General features: G+C 43.5%; 1 protein-coding gene across 8 annotated transcripts in view; it reads left to right on the forward strand.

The window, feature by feature from the left end:
* The window catches only part of LOC145346443 (cAMP-regulated phosphoprotein 21-like), a 374,167-nt gene that overhangs the window by 56,549 nt on the left and 293,062 nt on the right, over nt 1–24,556 (forward strand). For all 8 annotated transcript variants that reach the window (XM_080193684.1, XM_080193683.1, XM_080193682.1 and 5 more), the window contains one exon: nt 1,238–1,358. The gene's annotated coding sequence lies outside the window, so the exon portion shown is untranslated. The remainder of the gene's footprint in view (nt 1–1,237; nt 1,359–24,556) is intronic.

Below are 24,556 nucleotides of genomic sequence, written 5' to 3' on the forward strand. Positions count from 1 at the left end.
GAAGCTCAGTCTATAGCACTGCTTTCCCTCAGGTTTGTTCTCTCTGACATCCACTGATTCCACACTGCTACCTTTATCTGTTGGTCTTTTAGGCACCATTTTCCATCAGGCTTATTCTATCTGTTACTAGATACACCTTTAGAATCTGCACTTAACTGTGTCATTTGCATAGACGTGAAAGTTATTTGAAGGTTTTCACGGTGTTAGTGGTGATGTTGAGCAGATGATTTGATGGTTATTCTGTTTAAAGATTTCCTCTGAAGGGAGAACTAGTAGGCCTCAACATTTCTGACAGAATACTCTGCACACCTGGAGGATGAGGGAAACGGGTAGTTTTATATAATGGGGAATGAGAATATGGACAGGATCTTGCTGCTAATTGGTCAGGTCTTTGTGTTTGTAAGAGGCTGTTGATTGGTCAGCTCTGCCGAATGGAGAGTGTTTCAGACCAAATATAAATTGGTGTAACCATGCAAATATTTAATTATATTTTCAGTGCACCTGTATGTTGAATATATGCATGTTTTCAAACTCCTAAAAAGCAATTAAAATTTTTTAGACATACTTAAGGTACATCCATTCAAAGAGTGCTCTGATAGAAATCTTATTGAATCTGCTTCATGTGTTAAGCATGATGACAAAGGGTCATCTGGACTCAAAATGTCAGCTTTCTCTCCTTACAGATGCTGCCAGACCTGCTGAGATTTTCCAGCATTTTCTCTTCCGCTTCATATGTTTTTTACTCATTCAGGGGATGTGGGCATCGCTGGCCAGACCAGCATTTATTGCCCATCTCTGATTGTCCCTGAACTTAGTGGTTTGCAGGGCTATTTTCAGAAGGCATTTACGACCACATTGCTATGGGTCTGGAGTCACGTGTAGGCCAGGCCTGGTAAGAACAGCAGATTTCCTTTTCCCTAAAGGACGTTAGTGAACCAGATGGGTTTTTAAAAGTGACAATCAGCAATGGTTTCATTGTCATCATTAGACTTTTAATTCCAGTTTTTTATTGAATTCAAATTTCACCATCTGCCATGGTGGGATTTGTACCCAAGGGCCATAACATCTCTCTGGGTCTCCGGTTTACTAGCCCAGTGACAATGCCAATGAACCACTGCCTTTGACACTGTCCTCTCTGTTGACTGATTGTACTTATTGTAATTTTTTCAATGATTTACTGTTTAGCTTTAACCTGATAATTGTCCTATTCCAATCACACAATCCCATTTACCTACAGGTCGCAGACCATAACATTGGCAGCACCCTTCCACCAACATCATATGGGAAAACTTTCATCTTCAAAGGATATTGGAAAACTGTCACATCAAACAAAAGGAACTCTGGACTTCTCTACAATGGTAAGGAAGTTTATTTCAGAAAGAAATTTCGCTATGTTTTACATTCCAGTTAAAAAACTAATCCAATCTATTTATTCCAAAATATTGAATATTGCCTTTGGCCTGTGAGCCCCTTGAATGGAATTATTGCTCTGCATTTAGAATATAGGTGACCATTTGAATCCATGTACGTTTATCAACACTTTATGTTACCTTTTAAAGATGTGGACGTGCCGGCGTTGGACTGGGGTAAATACGGTAAGAAGTCTGACAACACCAGGTTTAAGTCCAACCGATTTATTTGACAGTAAACTCACAAGCTTTCGGGGTTTGTCCCTTCGTCAGGCGAATGGAGAGTTCTGGCCTCAGACAGAGCATATAACAGCACAGACAGTACTCTCCATTCGCCTGACGAAGGGACAAACCCTGAAAGCTTGCGAGTTTACTAACAAATAAATCAGTTGGACTTAAACCTGGTGTTGCCAGACTTCTTACCACCTTTTAAAGACCCAGGGATCTATCTCGCAAAATATTTAAAAATTTGTTTAGAAACAAGCCATGCAATTTACTATACGGTACGTTCAATATTATGGATTTCTTCATTTAATTTTTTATGCAAAGCTATAAGCGCTCAGTGGCTGGCTGTTGAACTTTCAAAAAAAATTACGTATTTGTTTGGAGGATTTGTCAACTTTTTATTCCTTCCCATATGCTTTCTGATTTTGTTCAAACCAAGACACGTTTCTCCTGTAGGCAAAAGGTCAAAGACAATGCTGTGTTTTCAGGATGCTGTCACTTTAAGTTAGTTGTTTGCTGATGTGCCCCGAGAGATGTTTGTGCTGACAGGGTGCTTTAGTTTCTCTTTCCTGATGAAACTTGCCAGATCTCTGCTCAGAGCCCCCATGGTCCCACTGTGAACAGTGAGAAATGGTTCAGACCACGTCTGAAGGAGCATTTGTACTTTTGGCGCATTTAACTCAAAAAGCTAAATTTCTACATCTTTGAAAAAGGATGTTGGGACACATTTTAATTAGTTTTGTTATTTTTAGCAACAGCGTTGAGTTGTCTGTGTGGAGACATTTCTGTACGTGTTTCCTCTGGGTGCTCAACTTTCCTCCCACAGTCCAAAGAAGTGTGGGTTAGGTTGATTGGCTGTGCTAAATTATTGATTAATTGAAGACGTGTAGCTGAGTGAATGAGAAAGCAGCATGATGTAAGCCCTTGGAAAGTGAGAATGTGTAATGGTGTGAGCCAGCAGTGGTAGAGAGAAGGAAAGCAGTCAGAAAGCATCAGTGACGTATTGAATAGAGGAAGGAGTGTGGGTCCACTAGATAGTGACGGTACTCCAGAGACTGAAAGATAGTTGGCCAATAGTATGTCTAAAGAGGAAGAGTCCTATAGAGGATATGGTAAACAGCATAGGCACTGAAAACCAAAATTATAGAAACATAGACTGGAACCGATGAGCTATTGGTTCATACTGACGGGATCTTCTTGCCCCGCCAATGGTGCACCCCAGCTGTGAGTTTTCCTAACGCAAGGGGTTCATTTAAAGGGAAACCCCACTAAAACAGCAGGCCAGAAGATTCTGGCCAATGGCGAGCTGCCTCCCTGTGATGGGTTCCTGGGTAATTCCCTCCCATTGAAAACAGGAGTAGGTCATTGGGAACCTGCTCCTCCATTCAATAGAATCATAGCTGATCTTTCCAAATGCACTTGCGCTCTCTCGATTTCCGATACAGTGGCATATGGGCGGCACAGCGGTTAGCACTGCTGCCTCACAGCGCCAGGGAACCCGGGTTCAATTGTGGCCTCAAGTCATTGTCTGTGTGGAGTTTGCACATTCTCCTCATTTCTGTATGTGTCTGGACGCCCCACTTTCCTCCCACAGTCCAAAGATGTGTGGGTTAGGTTGATTGACTATGTTAAATTGCCCCTTAGTGTTAGGGGATTAGCAGGATAAATATGAGGGGTTACGGGAATTGGGCCTGGGTGGGATTGTGGTTGGTGCAGATTCGATATGGGTTGAATGGCTTCTGTCTACACGTCAAAGCTTCTATGATGCTATGATCCCTTGATACCTTTAGAGTCTAGTAATCTATCTATTTCCTTCTTCAGTATATTCAGTGACTTGGCCGCTACTGCCTTCTTTGGTAGATAATTCCACAGGCCCACCAGCCTCTGAAGAAGAAGTTTCTCCTCATCTCAATCCTAAATGGCCCATCCTGTATCCTGAGACTGTGTCCACTTGCTGGAAACCCCCACCCAGGCAGAGGAAACAATATCCAACCTGTCAAGCCCTGTCAGATTTTTATACACTTCAATGGGAGTCCCTCTCGTTCTTCTGAACTGTGAACACAGATCCAGTTGGAGCAAATTCATCTTGTGTGACAATCCTGTAATCCCAAGAATCCGTCTGGTAGAGAATCCAATGTAGAGATGCCGGCGTTAGACTGGGGTAAACACAGTAAGAAGTCTGATGTTGTGAGACTTCTTACAGAGAATCCAATGCCAACCTGGGCAAGGGTCAAGCAAAACGGGACAGGAATTGTATTTTTAGTATATATTCAAACATCTATTATTAGGACACTTTTGGTCAGAAAATAACATTCTACGGGTGTAAAGAACTATTACATATTAATTGCTGGGGGCCATGAAAGGCGAAATGAAAACAAGATTTGTGTGCTGTGTTACCTTTATCATTAGAACTGTAGAGTTCAGACACACATCCATGCTCATCAGGGATCTGAGGGAGAGGAATAGTGGAAGTAGAGAATAGGATTAGTGATCTAAACCCTTAGTAAGTGATCCGCACTGAGTGTTGGATTCAATAGGAAATAATTGAAGGAGTATCCTTTGGAAATGGCTAACAGGAAAACGAAGCATTTGTTAGCGTAAAGAAAGTCTGTATGATAAATAAGCGATGATCCTATTTTTTTCAATAAGTTTCAGGCATTTGATCATGCTACGGGCAGTAGGAAGAAAAAAATTGAAGAATTGTTAGAGATACATGGGTAAGAGTGTAATGACTTCAACGAGGCGATTGAGATGGACCTGTTAGAATATGACTCCCTGATTAAGGGCCAAATTGATAGGCCAACTGGGGAGCCTTTTGCTTCGTACTTAACCAGGAGTGTCAGTTTTTCTGGGACTCCTGCTGTAGACTGTTAACTAAAACCTCTCTGTATGCTTTTGTCACACTTGTAAATAAAGAGATTTTGGTGAAGGGCTTCTGCCTCCGAGGATTTATTACAAAGAGGAAGAGGAAAGTATTAAATTGTCCAAGATTTAGTGTTGTGACAATTGGGCAATCACTTTTGTGTTAAGGTCCAAGCTGAAGGAGCTGTAATTTTCCTACAAGGCCTATGTTATAGACATTGGGAGAGGGTGGGTGGGTGGGTGAGCAGAGGATATGGGAAAGGCGGTGTTAGTGCTTCAACTAAAAAAAAAACACATAGAAAATTAAACTCATAAAACTCAATCACTTTTGTTTTAACATCCAAGCTGAAGGAGCTGTAATTTTCCTACAAGGCCTATATTATGGACATTGGGAGAGGGTGGCTCGGTGAGCAGAGGATATGAAAAGGCAGTGTTAGTGCTTCAACTAAAAAAAACACATAGAAAATTAAACTCATAAAACTCATAGAAAGATTTTCAAGGATAGCTTACTTCGGAATTTTGTAGCAGAACTGAGAGGAAATGTTATTCCTCGCATTTTGGAGCTAAGCAGAGCTCATTGCCTCAGATTTCTCATTATACAGCTCTGAGCATCTCCTCTGTTTCTGTGCCTTCATTCTGTCTCTTTCCCCCATCTGAACAATTGGAAACGGAAGGAAATGTTCTTTTAAGGTTGTGCATTGGGGTTTGCAGAGAATATGTTCACTGGAAATATTATAACAGATAGAAAAGTGAGAGTCGGTTAATCAAATCTTGTAGCAATTAGAGTATGAAGCATCCACTTATTTTCAAACCTATGTATAGGAAAGCAACCACATCTCAGCATGTTTTAGATTAGAATTTCAAATGCACTATGGGTGACTTTGCTGTCACTTTATATAGACTGGATTCAACATCCTCTCTTGGTGTGTGATATATAATGTCTCTCCAACATTTGTAAGAGTCTGAAGGTTTGGCTCTAGTTCTATCTTTCACTGCCTGGCTACCTGTGTTGCAATAAGAACTAGCTCTCCATCTATCATAGTGAAGAGGACTAAGAGGTGCTCCCTGGAGCTATTGTTGTTGCAAACAATATTCAACAATGAATAAAGGTTCCAAAGACAACAAGTCCGGGTTAGTTAATCTCTGGTAGAGTAGAAAGAGTGATTGTCCCAGGGCAGGAAATAAAACGCAAGTGTGCAAGGGTCCTAGAGATTCAATGGATGTGTCCATCACCATAAATGCATGTAGTTGTATATGATGTACTTAAAGGATAGAAAAAAAAATGGATGGGGGAAGCTTTATCTTTTCAAGGAAATTTGAAAATGAAGACATGTGACTTGATATCCTGGAAAAAGTTACAAAATAGTGTGGTTAGTGTTAATGTGGCTGCAAGCTACAAGTTTTCTTCTCTCCACAGGATAAGGCTGGTAACAACTGTTAAGTAGGGAATGAGCAGAATTTTCCCAGCCAAGTTGAAGTAGCACTGTAAAGTCCTGAAATTGATGTTGGGTCATTACCACAATGTCATCCTGTCCTCTTCTGGCTTATCCTGTGATGGGTTCCAAATTCAGGGGGCAATCCCACTTTGGTTTGATAGGAAAACAGTTGAGCCAATTGAAAAGGCAGTTGAAAACTTTTTTAAACATGGATTCTGTCTTTTCCAATAGCACTCAAGCTCAATGTTGTGTCTGCACCATGCCAGCTTGGAGAAAGCACAGACACAGCAGGAATTGATCATGGGGTGAAACTGACCTGATATGAACAGAATGAAGGCTGAAACTGGCAAGTGCTGGTGCTGACAGGAGACGGTCGTTTAGCCTGAATTCTCTGATCGTATTGGGAACAGCAACTCATGTGACCTGTATGAAGTGTCTTGCAGTGAACTGAGAGTAATCTTACATTATTGCTTGTGAGGTTTCTCAGTGACATGAGGCCTACACATTCTTCAGTTGATTGGATTTCCGAGGAGGAAATACCACTTGCTCCAGCAGTAACAACACAAAAGCAGCAGCTTCTCGGCAGCCACTTGCAGCTAAACAGAACAGAGGAATGGACACAGGGGTTATTTCTCCACCTTAAGGTTAACAGGTCAACAAGTCTCCACCTGACAGCTTCAGTGTCTAGCTGCTGGAGGACAAAGGATGTCCACCGTAGGATCTGACTGTTGACTGAAGAACCCAACTGGAGCCATACCACCATCAGAGCAGCCACTGGCTTACTGCAAATGAGATGCTGCTGTCTTGACAGATCTGAAGGCAGCAAGGGTCTCTCTTTGTAGTGTTTCCTGTTCTCTGCAGAGACAATTGAAGCTGGCACCAGAGAAAGGTGGTACTGCATCTTTGGAGGGGGTGATGAATCCTGATGTGTTATTGATGCCTGGAGTCACAGACTTGTCTTCCACAGAAGCCCATGTTGCAACATTACAATGGATGAGGGAACCTTTATATTTTCAAGGAAATTTGACTTCCTATGTCCATTCTTTGCACTAAAATCAGAAAGCTATCCTTTTTTAAACATAGCTATAAACTTGGTGGATTTGTGGTTCTGCTAATGCTCAACTATTCCAGAGGATGGGGCAAATCATCTGTACACAAACCAAAAGCCTACTAGGGTAGTCATTAAATTTGAATTCCATTAATTAAATTAATCCCGAATTTCAAAAAAATAATGATTCTACAATCTTATCCATTCTCGTCCCACTGCCAGTGAGAATGGAAATTTTTGCACTTGGTCAAAACTCCATTCATTATAGCGGGACTGGAGAATCCCAGCCACAGACAAGTCTGAAGTTTCCAGTGCTTGAAGCTCTCTATCGTCAATCCCATTGGTTCATGAGTGTTGTGTAGGAAAGTAACTGGGACCCTATCTTCTGGTCTGTGGATTGTTGGGGACTGCGGATATACAACCGAGATGTGCTTTGGGACGCTGGTAGTCCTGAACTGTAGGCCCCTGTGGGAATTGCCCAGAAAGTTTGAATGTTCAATGGGTAATTCATCTGCTCCCTGGAGCCCCCCCACACTGCTCCCCCTCCCATCCCCATGCCTGCCTATCTCAAGCAGAGAGCCATCGGACACTCAGCACTTACCTCCTCACTAACTGGAGCGCCCAAATTGGACTTACGTAAAGCATGTCCGCTTCGTGCCAAATCTGGACGAGCGAACGTGGTGATGAAGAGGGAAGTGTCAGTAAAGTTGGGCATGCAGCTCATTAAAGTCAATTTAAACGCTTGCAAACGCATTTAAGTGGCCGTCGCGCCCGTTTTGGGCATGGCCCTGATCACAGCCATTTTTAAGCCTTGGCAAAAGGGGGAACCAGCATGGAGGTGGGTGCGGATCATGCTACTTGCCTCATACCCGACTATACCAAGTTTCCGTGCCCATAAACAGGCGCAACTTGATGGTAAAATCAGGCCCTATATCTTCACTGCAAGCTGAGCTTCTTCCATTAGCACTTGACTCTGTCTTTGTGAAGCAATCTGATCAAAATTGCCCCAACAAAACCTAAGTAAACACAAATGCATTAGCTTAACTTAAAACACTTAAAATGTTTTCCCAGCAACCAACTTAAAAGATTTCTTAGTCAATCTAACACTTTGCAAACCTGATCTGAATTTTAAACATACTCCTTACAAAAAACACGATATTTTTAAAGGCATAGTATCGTCACAGTTCATAATGTAGTATTAGTAGAACCTATTTAGACGAGGAACCAGAACATGAATAAATCAGCTCTAATCGGGATCTTTACAACATATGTGATTTGAAAATTTAAAAACTCTAATGAATAATGAATTATCTAAAATAAATTAGCAAGCAAAATATTGCTGAGGAAAGATGGAACACTTCAAAAACTGTCGTGTTGCGTATTCAGTATGAATATATGCTATGGAAAAATGAATAGAAGCTAAAGGAACTGTCTCCAAAATGGATGAATTGTGCAGCTGAAATAGGTTTTAGACAATGAAATATAAACCATGTAAAACTACAGGGAGATAAAGACGAGAGTTCTTTAAAGTGTATAGGAATCTGCTCAAGTCAGAAACAAAGAGGATATTGATGACAATGGCAGCCCTTGTTAAGATGCGCCAAACGTGTTGAACACAACATTTAAAAAGAACTCCACTCATGTGGCAGCAAAGGAATAATGAAAGAGGTGATTAGAATGCTGAGAGCTAAAGATAGCAGTGAAATTAAAGAAATAATAAAGGTTTCTCCCAAAACTGCATAAAAGATTTTTTATTCACTCATAGCATCTGGACGTCACTGACAAGGTCAGCATTTGTTGCCCATCCTTAATTGCTGTTGAGAATGTGTAATGAGCTGCTTTTTGAACCATTGGGGTGCATTTGGTAATGGTATACCTACAGTGCTGCTCGGGAGGTTGGATTATAACAATGTTTCTCACACGCTTGCCCCCAAAGGTTAATGAAAATCTGACGTCGCACTGACATGATTCATCTACACTATTGCACACACAAAAATTAAAAGAAGGTAAAACAGTGTGCTGTGTTCATTAAAATTGTATTTAACTCGGTCTCTATTTTGTTCCCTATTACAAATCATATTTGGATGAGGGAACAAAATGTAACATTTCCAAGTTTGCTGATGATACCGAGTTGGATGGGAGGGTGAATTGTGACAAGGATGCAGAGATCCTTCAGCATGACCTAGACAGGTTGGGTGAATGGACTAATCAATAGCAGATGCAGTATAATTTGGATAAGTATGAGGTTATTCACTTTGGAAGCCAAAACAAAAAGGCAGATTATTACCTGAGTGGCTGTAAATTGGGAGAGGAAAATGCGGGTGTCCTTGTTCGTCAGTCACTGCAGGTGCAGCAAGCAGTAAAGAGGGCAAATGGCATGTTGGCCTTCATTGCAAGAGGTTGAGAGTATAGAACGTGGATGTGTTGTTGCAATTATACAGGGCCTTAGTGTGGCCACACCGAGAGTGTTGTGTGCAATTTTGGTCTCCTTTTCTGAGGAAGAATGTTCTTGCTTTTGAGGGAGTGCAGCAAAGGTTTACCAGGCTGATTCCAGGGATGGCAGGATTGATGTATGAGGAATGATTGACTAGGTTAATATTGTTTTCGCTAAAGACGAGGGGGGAATCTCATAGATACTTATAAGATTCTAACAGGACTAGGCAGGGTGGATATAGGACGGATATTCCCAATAGTGGGGGAGTCCAGAACCAGGAGTCGCAGTCTGAGGATCCAGGGTAGACCATTTAGGACGGAGGCGAGGAGACATTTCTTCACCTAAAGAGTGGTGAGCCTGTGGAATTCATTACCACAGGAAGTAGTTGGTGCCAAAATATTGAATGTATTCAAGAGACGGCTGGATATATCACTGGGGGCGAATGGGATCAAAGGTTATGGGGACAAAGGAGGGTTAGCTTATTGAGTTGGATGATCAGCCATGATCGTGATGAATAGTGGAGCAGGCTTGAAGGGAAAAATGGCCCCCTCCTGCTCCTATCTTTTATGTTTCTACGTTATCACACTGGCCAGAACTATAGTGAGTCAGTAACAGAAATTGTCCTCTTGCGAAATCGGCTGATCTAATCCACTAAATGGGCTGTTAGCTCTGTGGTACCACCTTCAGTTCCAGCCTTTCCTTCATTTTCAAAATGCAGGCCGGAACTTTTGACTTATTCACGCCAGCAAAATCTCTGGTCCCACCCGCCGTTAGCACCCTTCTGGTGAGTTTCCCGGCACCGTGGGGTGCAGTAAATGCAAAACCCCACTGACAGCGGTGCCACCAGAAGGGGATTAAGGGTTATGGGGAGAAAGTGGGAAAGTGGAACTGAGCCACTTCAGATCAGCCATGATCTTATTGAATGGCGGGGCAGGCTCGAAGGGCTAGATGGCCTACTCCTGCTCCTATTTCTTATGTTCCTATGTCCTGCCACCGGCCAATAGCGGGCTGCCTCCCCCTGCAAGAAGCACGCTCTGGGGACACCAAAAATCTCACCTTTAAAACGATGTCTTTAAACATTCATACCATTGCGCAGATGCTGCGTCAAGACACAAGGTTCAATCTGTAATGGTAGTCATTCCTCTTGTAGAATGATTGCGATGCAATACTTCCATGTATCTAATAGATATTCTCATGTGTTTTTGCTTTTGTTGCCGCTCAACTTCACCCCATGACCCCACGTATCCCAACCAAGTGTGAGCCTAGACACTGGCTCTCACACGACTATCAAGGACAGCATAATGCCTCTTTCAGATCACGCCATCCCTCAGTTTCTATGAATACAAATGTTTTTGCTAGCTGGCAGTTACTGCCTGCGTCCATATGAACATAATTCTCATAGACAATTAAGGTAATCGCTGCAGCTTAATTGAGTCCTACCCTCCAGTAATTATCCTTAGCTAACACTGTCAGTGTATCTGATACATTTTTATCTCGTAAGCAACAGCATCCAAATCAAGCCTTTCTGCATTTCAAGGGGAGATGGATTGTGTACAGTTCAGGTTTATTCGCACCAGTGGAAAAGGTAGGGCGATCAAATTCTGAATGGCCTGGATGTACAAAGAAGTAGGAGATTAAGATGAAGAGGAAAAAGCAGGTCAATGGCAAATCTGAGATTGATAATAAAAAAACAAGAGCCAGGCTGAATATATAAAGTTCAGAGGCAATGCGAGAAAGAAAATATGAGGCAAAGAGGGAGTATGAGAAGAAACTGGTAGTTAAAGTGAAAGGGAGTCCAAAATTCCTCTTTGGCACATATATTCGTGAAAGGGTGGGAAGGGGTACAATGGAGCCATTTGGGGATCAAAATGGGAGCATATATATAAGAACATTAGAACATAAGAAATAGGAGCAGGCCATCTAGCCCTTCGAGCCTGCCCCGCCATTCAATAAGATCATGGCTGATCTAAAGTGAATCAGTTCCACTTTCCTGCTTTCTCCCCACAGCCCTTAATTCCCCTGTCTATCAGAAACCTATCTACCCGTGACTTAAATATATTCAGCGAGGTAGCCTCCACCACTTCAACGGGCAGAGAATTCCAGAGATTCACCACCCTTTGAGTGAAGAAGTTCCTCCTCAACTCTGTTCTAAACTGTCCCCCCCACCTTCTTTTGAGGCTGTGCCCTCTAGTTCTGTGGAGGGAGAGGGCATGGCTGAGGTACTAAATTAAAACTTGCTACCTGTCTTTATCAAGGACTAAGATACTGCTGAAGACATGGTGAAGGAGGAAAGAGTTGAGATACTGGATGTGCTGTCAACTAGAAAAATTGCCTACTTAAAATTGATATGTCACCTGGATTTGTTTGGACCATTTGAGGTTGCTCAGGGAAATAAGGGTGGAAATTGTAGAGGCATTGGTCATTGTCTTCCTGGGTGGTGCCAGAGGTCTAGAGAATTGCAAATGTCATATCCTTGTTCAAAAAGGTGTAAGGATAAACCCAGCAAATATAGAACAGCCCGAGAAATGCAGGATGCTACTGGCATCAGAACCAGGGGTGTGCCTACTTTATGACTGCCTCACTGAATCCAAACATGAGGCTTTGAGGGAGAGACACTGTCCCTGGGGGTGAGGTGGATGTGACAATATCATGCAGCAGGGCACCTCTCTGTTCATTTGCATCTCTCTCCACCTCCAATTCCTTCTGCCGCTCCCTTCAATAAGCTGTCTCCACCCAAAGGTCCACCCCTCTCTGAAGGTTCAAGGATCGTGCTATGGAGAGCATAGCAGACCCTCTCCTTGCCGGAGAGTGTTGGAGGGCGGTACCTGACCAGTCCAGGCATCAGAATTAGAATAAATAAATTCATTCTTTAATGGCACGTGATCGCTGCTGGCAATTCCAGCGTTTGTTGTCCAAGTCTGGCTAGTGTGTGTGTCCATGCTGGAGGAGAACTTGCAGGAGATGGTATTCCCATGCGTCCTTGTGTTTCTAGGTGGTTGAGGTGGCAGGTTCTGAAGCTGCTGTCAATGAAGCCTTGGTAAGTTCTGCAGTGCATCTTGTAGGTGGTACACACACTGCTGCCACTACATGTCAGTGGTGGAAAGAATGGATGTTTAAGTTGGTGGATGGAATGAAAATCAAATGGATTGGTTTCCTTGAATGGTGTCAAGCTTCTTGTGTTGTTGGAGCTGTGCTCACCCAGGCAAATGAAGCATATTCCAGCACACTCCTGATTTGTGTCTTATAGATGGTGAACAGGCTTTGAAGAATCAGGTGGTGAGTTACTTGCTGCAACATTCCTAGCCTCTGATCTACTCTTGTAGCCATGGTATATCTTTATGGCCAGTCCAGTTCATAGAACATAGAAAAACTACAGCACAAACAGGCCCACGAATTGCGCCGCTCATATCCCTACCTACTAGGCTTACCTATAATACTCAGTCCTATTAAGTTCCATGTACTCATCCAGAAGTCTCTTAAAAGACCCTATCGAATTTGCCCGCATCACGACTGACAGCAACCGATTCCACTCACCCACCACGCTCTGAGTGAAAAACTTACCCCTGACATCTCCGCTGTACCTACTCCCCAGCACCTTAAACCTGTGTCCTCTCATAGCAACCATTCCAGCCCTGGGAAATAGTCTCTGAGAATCCACTCTATCTATACCTCTCAACATCTTATACACCTCTATCAGGTCACCTCTCATCCTTCGTCTCTCCAGGGAGAAAAGACCGAGCTCCTTCAACCTATCCTCATAAGACATGCCACCCAATCCAGGCAACATCCTTGTAAATCTCCTCTGCACCCTTTCTATGACTTCCACATCCTTCCTGTAATGAAGTGACCAGAACTGAGCACAGTACTCCAAGTGGGGTCTGACCAGGGTCTTATACAGCTGCAACATTATCTCCCAACTACTAAACTCAATCCCTCGATTTGATGAAGGCCAGTACGCCATATGTCTTCTTAACCACATCCTCCACCTGTGAGGCTGATTTAAGAGTCCTATGGACCCGGACCCCAAGGTCCTTCTGATCCTCTACACTGCTAAGAGTCCTACCCTTGAAATTATACTCCTTCATCCCATTTGACCTGCCAAAATGGACCACTACACATTTATCCGGGTTGAAGTCCATCTGCCACTTCTCTGTCCAGCCTTGCATCCGATCTATGTCACGTTTCAGTTTCTGGTAAATGTTTACTTCCAGGATGTTGAGATTCAGTTATGGTAACGCCATTGAATATCAAGGTGAGGTGGCACTTGTGTGTTACAAATGGCATGAATGCTGGATATCGTTCAAGCCACATTGCATAAGGACACCGATTGCTTCAGTGTTTGATGAATTGCAAATGGTGCTGAACATTGTGCAGTCATCAGCGAACATCTTCACTTCTGACCTTATGATGGAAGGGAAGTTATTGATGAATTAGCTGAAGATGATTGGGCCTAAGTCACTACTCTGAGGAACTCCTGCAGTGATTTCCTGGAGCTGAGATGGTCAACCTCCTTGCTGCTAATTGTGATTCCAGCTAATGGAGATTTTTCCCCCGATTCCCATTGAGTGCAGTTTTACTGGAGCTCCTTGATACCACAATTGGTCAAATCCTGCCTTAATGTTAAGGGCCATCAATCTCATCCCATTTCTGCAGTTCAACACTTTGTCCATGTTTGATCCAAGGCTGTAATGAGGCCAAGAGCTGGGTGACCCTGTGGAAGCAAACTGAGCATCTGTGAGCAGATTATTTCTGAGTAAGTGTCACTTAATAGCACTGTTGCTGACCCCTTCCTTCACTTTGTTCATCATTAAAAGTAGGCTGATGGGATGGGAATGGATGGGATTGGTTTTGCCCAGATTTTGTGGACGGCACAGTAGCACAGTGGTTAGCACTGCTGCTTCACAGCTCCGGGGACCTGGGTCCGATTCCCGGCTTGGGTCACTGTCTGTGTGGAGTTTGCACATTCTACTCGTGTCTGCGTGGGTTTCCTCCGGGTGCTCTGGTTTCCTCCCACAGTCCAAAGATGTGCGGGTTAGGTTGATTGGCCATGTTAAAATTGCCCTTTAGTGTCCTGGGATGTGTAGGTTAGAGGGTAAATGTGTAGGGATATGGGGATAGGGCCTGGGTGGGATTGTGGTTGGTGCAGACTCGATGGGCCAAAGGGCCTGTTTCTGCACTGTAGGGTTCTATGTTCTGGCACATACCTGGCTAAGTTTCTACATTGTTGGATAGGTGAGTGTGTCATAGCTCAACTGGAACAGCTTGCTTTGGGGACTGGCTAGTTTTGGAGTACAACTTTTCAGTGCAGCAGCTGGGATGTTGTCAGGGCCCATAGCCTTTGCTGTATCTCGTACCTTCAGCTATTCTATGATATGATTTGTCTTGAGTCAAATAGGCTCAAGACTGGCATCTTACGTTTTTGAACTTTGGGGGTCGGGTCTCAAACAATGATGAGATCGAGTACAGGAAAGAGATAGAGAATCTGGTGACGAGGTGCGACAAGAATAATCTCTCCCTTAATGTCAGTAAAATGAAAGAGATGGTCATCGACTTCAGGAAGGACACGTGCCTGTCTATATCAATGGGGATGAATGGTCAAGAGCTTCAGGTTTCGAGGTTTCCAGACTATCAACAACCTGTCCTGGTTCCTCCACATCGACACTATAATTAAGAAAGCCCACCAGTGCCTCTACTTTCTCAGGAGGCTAAGGAAATACGGCATGTCCGCAATGGCTCCCACCAATTTTTACAGATACACCATAGAAGGCATGATTTTCGGATGTATTACAGCTGGATATGACTCCTGACCTGACCAAGGCTGCAAGAGACTGCAAAGGGTTGTCGCCCAGTACATCACACAAACCAGCCTCCCATCCATTGACTCTGTCGATACTTCGATACCTCGGAAAAGCACCAAGTAGAATCAAGGACCCCACGAACCCCGGACATACTTTCTTTCACCTTCTTCTGTGGGAAAATGATACAAAACTCTTAGGTCACGTACCAACTGATTCAAAAACAGCTGCTTCCCTGCTGCCAACAGGCTTTTGAATGGACCTACCTTATATTAAGTTGATTTTTCTCTACACCCTAGCTATGACGGTGACACTCCATTCTGTACTCTCTCCTTTCCTTCTCCCCTATGTACTGTACGAACGGTATGCTTTCTCTGTATAGTATGCAAGAAACAATACTTTTCATTGTATACCAATACATGCGACAATAATAAATCAAATAAAGGATGGTTCATCCACTGGGAAATTCTGGCTGAAGATGATTAAAAATCTTCCCTTTTTGCACTGATAAACTGGGCTCCACCACCATTGAAATTGGGATTTTTGTGAAACCTCTTCCCTCTTTTTAGTTTAATTGTCCACCATCGTTCATAACAGTAAGTGGCAGGACTGCAGAGCTTTGATATGATCTGTTGGCTGTTGGATCGCTGGCCTCCATTATTTCATGATGCTTCTGCGGTTTGGAATAGATTCTGTCCTGTGTTGTTGCTTCACCAGATTGGCACCTTATTTTTAGTTATGCCTAGTGCTACTCCTGGCATGCCCTCCTACACTCCTTATTACATAAGAACATAAGAAATAGGAGAAGGAGTAGGCCATCTAGCCCTTTGAGCCTGCCCTGCCATTCATAAGAACATAAGAAATAGGAGCAGGAGTAGGCCATCTAGCCCTTCGAGCCTGCCCCGCCATTCAATAAGATCATGGCTGATCTGAAGTGGATCAGTTCCACTTTCCTGCTTTCTCCCCATAGTTCCCTTGTCTATTAGAAATCTATTTACCCGTGACTTAAATATATTCAGCAAGGTAGCCTCCACTGCTTCAACGGGCAGAGAATTTCCAGAGATTCACCACCCTTTGAGTGAAGAAGTTCTTCCTCAACTCTGTTCTAAACTGCACCCCCCCCCTTATTTTGAGGCTGTGCCCTCTAGTTCTGTTTTCCTTTCTAAGCGGAAAGAATCTCTCTACCTCTACCCTGCATAGCCCCTTCGTTATCTTGTAAGTCTCTATAAGATCCCCCCTCAGCCTTCTAAACTCCAATGAGTACAGACCCAGTCTATTTAATGTCTCCTCGTAAGCTAACCCCCTCATCTCCGATATCAGCCTGGTGAACCCTTGGCAAGGATTGATCGACTGGTTTGATGGTAATGGTGGAGTGGGGAACATGCTGGGCCCCTGTGGTTGAGTACAATTCTACTGCTGCTGCTATCCACAGTTCCTTATAGATGCCCAGTTTTCAGCTCTTGATCTGAATCCATCCAGCATGGTTGTCATGCCAAAATAACTCTATGGATGGTATCCTCAGTGTTCAGCTGGGACTTCATCTCCACAAGGTAGAGCCATTCCTATCAATACTGTCATGAACAGATGACATGTAGATTGGTGAAGATGAGGTTCAATAGTTTTCTCCCTCTCTTTGTTTCCCTTCATCAACTTACACAGGCCCAGTCGAGTAGCTTTACACTCACACTCAGCTAGCTCAGTTACCAAACCACTCTTGGCAATGGTCACTGAACTCCCTGACCCAGAATATATCCTGTGCCGTTGTCACACTCTGTTTCTTTCAAGCGGAGTTTAATACGGAGGAGTACTGGTTCATCAGTCGAGGTGGGGTGGTGGTGGTGGGGGGGGGTGCGGTGTGAAAAAGTGGTAGGGCTCACGGTGCAACTTGTTCTTGACTATACACCATTGTGCCACTGCGTCTGGTGGATCTGACCAGCTAGTTGTACAGGACGTTCCCAGAGATGGTGATGGTGGTGCCTGGGACATTGTCTATGAGGTATGATTCTATGACTGTGACCAGGTGGCATTGGTTGGAAGATTTTATTGTGGTCGTAGATCAGTTGAACATTTGGTGGGGAAAGCCTGCCTGTAAATGGTATACACTGTCTGGTCCCTGGGTGCCTTGGTAGCCACATATGCGCAGTCGATGATGCCCTGCAGCTGCAGGAAGCCTGAGAAGGCAACATTAACCATTGCCCCTGCCCCTGCTCTGGCAAAGAGGGCATCAGTGCCCTGTGAAAAGCAGTGGGTATGCAGTCATTTGCAGGGTGCCATCAAAGTCCCATCCTTCCACCAACACTGGCCAACGTGAACACGCTAGGAATTATGTCCCGAAACTGACATGACCATCAGTGCTGGCATTTTTGGGCGTCCCATCTCCATTTCCAATTTGCGTGGAGTCAGGGGGTTGGTGAGGGAATGAAAATTCAGTCACTGAGTTTGATGGGGCCTTCAGCGGCAAAAAAGTTATGGCCCCATTGTGAAATCTGGAGGACGGAATTATGTCTGGTCCCTCATGAGATTTGGCAAATGGCTACCTAGGGCATTGAAATTGTGGATTGGAATAGGCTGCATATGTAACATCAACAATAATAATGGATACTTGTACTCTAGCACTGCTGGCAGAGTACATTGAAACCTCAGTGCTTGACGTTTTCCCATCTTCAATAAGCTTCCTTAATACACTTACAATAAGGCAACCATTCCAAGCTCCTCTCCGTACTCCTGTTTGTCTAACACCCCATCCTCCACTCCATGAAGTGCCTTGGGATGTTATTTTACATAATGCATGCAGTTAGAATTTACTGTGCTGTATCTATATTAGAATTTAATCCACTCTATTGCATTTATAATACATGTCACACTTCAAATCTGAATATTATGTTTTAATGATTTTGTTAACCACCATCTGTTCAGTTAACAATGCTGATTTGCTTGAATATTTAATTGTCACTAAAAGGTTGGATATGCAGGGTAAATTATCTCTCCTAATCACAGACGGGGAACTTGCACAGCAAACCAATAACACCATAAAATTTGTTTTTGAATCACTTATCAATCAAATTGCTCCACAGTAATTTTGCATTATTTTTGGTGCACAGCACTACATCATCCTCACAATTACATCTGTAATATGATAAATACGTTAAGCAAGTATCAAATGTTAACTATAATCTAACCCATTAGGATCACAAAGTTATAGAGGCCATTTAGCCATTAAGGCTACAGTAGTGTGTTTCTCCTTGGAAAGCATCTATTCTAATCACACTCTCCGGCTCACTAGTCATAACCTTTAATACTCTCCTTTATCAACCAATTATTGAATTTCATGTTTGGAATATTTTTGGACTCTCCCTGGAGTGTTGGGGCCCAGATGCTGGCACCATTTAAAATTTGCATTGTGCGATGAAGATATTCAAACAAAACATCTGTCATAAAAACTTCTCATTAATGCGCAATGAGTGAGAGATACACTTGGATTCCAAATATGCTGCTGTGCCTCATACAACGGCCTAGATTTTCCAACGCCTACATGAGTGCGATGCTGAGAGATGGAAATGAGGGAAGGACAGAATCCACTGAAGTTCCTACCAATTGCCCTGCTGATGGCTATCAGGCCCTGGGCTCCATAGCTGTAAGTGTACAAAGGGTACACTCCATCCCTTCCCTCAAAACCCCTTTCCTGAGTATTCTCAGGTAGCTGTTATGTTCTCCAGGACTCTTGGGCTTCTCACTGCATGATATTAACTTTGCACTTCCAATGAACACTGCCAAACCCTGGAAGCCACAGACCCAATTTCTATCACCCCTGTCTCTACAGCCAAACTGTACCCCATTCACTCGATTATCCAAACATTTTTGGTGGCCTCAGCTTATTACTCCACCTGCCCACTCTCTTTTTCCTCGGATAACTGTTCTCTTTCAATAACATGTGGTGCGGCATCTCTTATTCTCACACCTCTAGTTGAGTACCTGTTGCTTTCTATCTCTTTTCCCTAGATCTTAAATGAGTAAGAAATCGCGTACATCAGTGTGTTGAGATCATCTTGCCACCTTTGATGCTAGATTTGAACTTGATTTTCTGTTTACTGTGTCAGTTCACTGGGCTTGTTAAGTGAAATTGTCGCTCAGAGTGCACAGGTCAGTTCCTTCATGGTTCATTCAAGATTGTTGCTGACCCTCTGGGCAGGATTTTACTGTCTCACTCATCCCGAAACTGTAAAACCCCACCCGAAGTCAACGGATCTCTCCATGGTCTGCCCTTCCAATTCTGGTGGTGGGCGGATGGTAAAATTCCAGCCATGAATAATGTCCTTAGCTAGGCCTAGCCTGAAAGCATTTCAATTGGAAGATATGATTGGTCAGAGGGGGTGGTGCGGTAGCACAGTGGTTAGCACTGCTGCTTCACAGCTCCAGGGTCCTGGGTTCGATCCCTGGCTCGGGTCACTGTCTGTGTGGAGTTTGCACATTCTCCTTGTGTCTGCGTGGGTTTCCTCCGGGTACTCCGGTTTCCTCCAACAGTCCAAAGATGTGCGGGTTAGGTTGATTGGTCATGCTAAGAAATTGCCCCTTAGTGCCTAGGGAAGCGTAGGTTTGAGGGATTAGTGGATATAGGATATGGGGGTAGGGCCTGGGTGGGATTGTGTTCGGTGCAGACTCGATGGGCCGAAGGGCCTCTTTCTGCACTGTATGATCTACAGAGTTGAGCAGAAAGGTTCGATGTGAATAGGATTGATAATAGTTACTTCACACATTATCCTGTGCCCTTGGATCTGAGCACATGCCAATCTTAACTGGTGCTCCAGTTGGGGGGGTGAAGTACATCGTAGAATTTGGAGCTATTCCTGTGAAAAGTGAACTCAAGTTTTTAATATGTTGTAGCCAAGATTATGTGAAATGAGTCTTTGCCTGCAATGTTAATGGATGATCTGACACATGTAGCATATTTTATAGTTTCTGAATCAAAAAAGTAGGGAGGCTTTGTGACGTATTGACAACACCTCTACTGCTGGAGGAGAAGCTTTGTGTAACTGGTGTAATCAGCCAGAGTTGGCACGGTTGAAGTTTTGTTTGACTGAGGTGGCGAAGCTCCAGGTTCAAGACTAACACCAGGACTTGTTGGCCACAGGAGAAGCATTCAAAATGGTTCAAAGGGCTAATAATCAGCTTGGCGATCCTTCCACCACTTCCCCCCAAAGAAATAAAAACAATATGGGTGTGAAGATACGCAAGAGAGAGAGAGAGAATAGGTTCCGTGTTGGAGATGTCTTTGGGAGGACCGTTGTTCTGAAAAGCATTTGACTGATATAGGCCTGGGTTCGATTCTCGGCTCGGGTCACTGTCTGTGTGGAGTTTGCACATTCTCCTCGTGTCTGCGTGGGCTTCCTCCGGGTACTCCGGTTTCCTCCACGGGTTGCTCCAGTGATAGTGACTCAGAATTTACTGAAAAGGTAATGGTATGTGAATGGCGCTCACAGTTAAAAATGTGCGAATAGGTCAAAAACCTATGGCTGGTTTTCATAGAATTCCTTCAGTGCAAAAGGGAGCCATTTAGCTATCTGCACTGACTCTCTAAATGAGCATCTGATCCATTCCAGTCCCCACCCTATCTTTGTAACTCTGCACATTTCCCATGCTAATCCACCCAACCTGCACACCTTTGGACACTCCAGGGCAGTTTAACATGGACAATTTACTTATGATGCCTCTCTAGAGGTTCCTCCATGCACTATTGCCGAATCGTGATTGTGCCATTATTTTACAAAAACAGCATCTTGTCTTTGTGTGGGTTTCATCTGGATGCTCCAGTGTCCTCCCACAGAGCAAAGATGTACAGGTTAGTTTGCCAATTATTGTTTGAAGATTTTAAAATGTCAAAATATAACACTTGCTCTCAGTTTTCTTTCTGTTTCTCATTCCAATCTTTCTTTCTCCCCATTTCTTCTTTCCCTGTCTATTTCTCTTTTTCTCTTCTACACTTGACACTGAATTCACCCACTTAACTCACCTTCCTTCTCACTCTTTAATCCCTTAATCCTTTAATGACATTGGTTAAGGAGATACACCATATGTCCTATGTGCCCTGTTGTTCAACAGGATCTTTGATGCCCAGTTGATCTTGTGTGCAATTATTAACTCTCACCAACTTTGTGGGCAAGAATTTTGAAGATGAAATATGCACAAACAAACCCTATCTAATGGGATGTCTGTGACGTTGTCATGCGAGAAAAATCTGGGTTATTACCAGATCCTTCAGGCTGCAACATACAAGAGAGATAGCTTCACCTTTCTATCAGATGTAACAACTGTGTAATCCACAGGCTGAATTAGCCATTGTTGGACGATAGATCTTATTTACTGGACTACGAGGAAATTGCTTTTCTTTATAGCTTTCACTGCTCTGGATGCCTCTAATATTCTTACTTAACATCTTTCTTCCTTCACTGGAGCACTGGTGGGCTTTGTTTTTATGTAACTGATTGAGTTGTACCCATTCACTAACCTCAACCTGGGTTTATCAATGTTTATGGCTTTGGCATTGGTTTGTGACGCTTTGCATTGTCACAATACTACTTGAGAGCCCCATCAGGAAAAAGAACAGTGTGTGTTTTAGCTGGTTTAATATTTCCTGTCCCTTTGTTACCAGTGTTTTTGCTTACAGTGCATGTCTCTGTCCTTTTGCAAGATACTCACATCGATCTCTTGGCTGTAGCCAACTGATGTGCCTGCTTTATGTGTCTTATGCTCCAAGCTCTGGAGTTCCCCTCCTAAAGGTTGAGATGTTTTTTGACTCCATGGAAGTGTGGACAGTTTTGTGCAACTGATGTAATCAGCCAGAGTTGGCACAGTTGAAGTTTTGTTTGACTGAGATGATGTATGATTCTCCTGGCCAGGTTGTACAAATTTGTGCTCCATGTGGACACGTGGATCTATTCCTGGTATGTGCACAAATGATATACAAGGCGGCAATAACTAATTAAAGGGAGAGGTTTTGCAGGAGTGGAGATGTGGAAAGCAGGAAAGTGGAGTGAAGGTAACAATCTGATCAACAATGATCTTATTGAATGGTGGAGCGGGTACAAAGGGCCAAATAGCTGACTGCTGCCCCTTTTTTCTTATGCTCTTGTTGGACTAACTGAGTTAGCAGAAAACTGGCATGGGCACTATGTGACAAATGACCTATGTGCTGTAACCATTCCGTGACTCAATGGCCTGAATTTTCATACAGAGAGGGTCCCTGGCAAGGCCAAAATAGTGCTAAAGGCCGGAACCCAGAAGTGCCACACCTGAACCCGCCCCACCATTTTCATTGAGGGTGCGGGTGAAGGAATGAGGTGGGTTGTGCTTTGATACTTTGTGTTTCCATGGCTCATGGAGGCAAATGCATGTCTTAAAGTGCAGCTGCCTTCAGTCAGTGTCCAAAATACAACTTCTGCACTTTAGACCTATCAGAAGAAGATCTAAAATTAGGGGAGTTCTTTGGAGAGGTCGGGCACCCTTTTGCATATGATCTGTGTACACCTTTGGAACAGGTCAAGTACACTTTGGGATTTTTAAAGTCGAGATGAATGAATGTGCACAAAAAATGGACAAATGCATTGGAAATGCCAAACTCATTGAACCTGTCAAATGGGGAGTCAAGGGAAATGTTGTCAAGGAAGTTAAATCTACCACCCTTTAGACGAATGAAAAAACTATCTGCAGCGTTTTTAACTGTGGTTTCACTCTATTTGTGGAAACAAAGGATTATCATTATATTTGTTCTGAATAACAGCTTTCACAACCTATCACTTCACAGTGGAATACCATGACTAACACTGGGACTTGTTGGCCACGGACGAAGCGTCAGTACACATGTCAATAGACACTTAGAATATAATTTTGTTTTCTCTCAGCATGGGTCCTAGTGGATATTAGAAGAGTTGGAATGGGGATGGTAAGGGCAAAGGGTGATTGGTGAGGTGTAAAAGGTGATTGGTGAGGTGCATGTGTTGGCATGAGTTGATACCAAGTTGGCATGTGTGCTGTAAAAGACCATGTGGTGTGTGGGGACATAGGTTGGCATGGAGGGTATGAGGCACTATAGGAATTGGATGAGGCATAAGTTGACATGGAAGGTGCATGGGGAGTGTTAGGCAGGGCTTTATTTTCCTGTAGTTAATTTGGCAGTTTGGACAAAATACTGGACCACTGAGGGCTGCCGGCCAGCATCCGCATCAGACAGCCTGGATGCTGCCTCTCGACCTTTCCAGGCTGGGTGAACATGACTCCAGCACATTAAAAGCACTATATGAATGCAAACTTTTGTTCTTGTTATAGTGATGGAAACAGGACATGTTCACTACAAGAGGTACTGATAGATCTACTGACAGATCAGTGTAGTTTTGGAACTGATGGTTAGCCATGCTAAATTGACTGTAGATGCATAGGTTAGAGGATTAATGGGTAAATTATGTATGGATATGGGCCTGGGTGGGATTGTGGTCAGTGCAGACTCGATGGGCCGAATGGCTTCTTCCTGTACTGTAGGGTTTTTATGATTTCTATGATCTGTCACTGTCCATATCAATGAATTACTGCTGTACCTATCATTGCCCATTCAGTGAATCAGTGCTGCGTCTGTCATTGTTTAAAGCAGTGGATTGTTGCTGTATCTGTCACTGTCTATAGCAGTGAATTACTGCTATACCTGTCATTGCCCGTATTAGTGAATTACTACCGTATCTGTCACTGAGCATAGCAGCGAGTTACTGCCTTATCTGTCATTGTCCATATCAATGAATTACTGCTGTATCTAACATTGTCCATTCAATATATTTCTGCTGTGCCCGTCACTGCCTAAAGCAGTGAATTGCTACTGTATCTGTCACAGTCTATAGCAGTGAATTGCTGCTTTAACTGTTATTGACCACTCAGTGAATTGCTGCTGTATCTGTCACTGTGCATATCGGTGATTTTACTGCTGCATCTGTCTTTGCCCGTATCAGTGAATTACTGCTATATCTGTCTTTGCCCGTATCAGTGAATTACTGCTATATCTGGGTGGCACGGTAGCACAGTGGTTAGCACTGCTGCTTCACAGCTACAGGGACCTGTAGTGATTCGCTGATATGCACAGTGATGATGAGTCACTAAGGTGGGTCACGAAGGATACAGCAGTAACTCAGTGAATGGAGAATGATAGATACAGCAACAATTCACTGGCACAGGAGTAATTCACTGCAATAGGCAGTGATGGATACAGCAGTAATTCAATGATATGGACAGTGACAGATACAGTAGTAATTCACTACAATAGACAGTGACGGATGCAGCAACAATTCACTGCTCTAGACAGTGACAGAAAC

The sequence above is a fragment of the Carcharhinus amblyrhynchos genome, chromosome 8, assembly GCF_965287045.1.
Source record: "Carcharhinus amblyrhynchos chromosome 8, sCarAmb.v2.hapA, whole genome shotgun sequence".
NCBI lineage: Eukaryota > Metazoa > Chordata > Chondrichthyes > Carcharhiniformes > Carcharhinidae > Carcharhinus > Carcharhinus amblyrhynchos.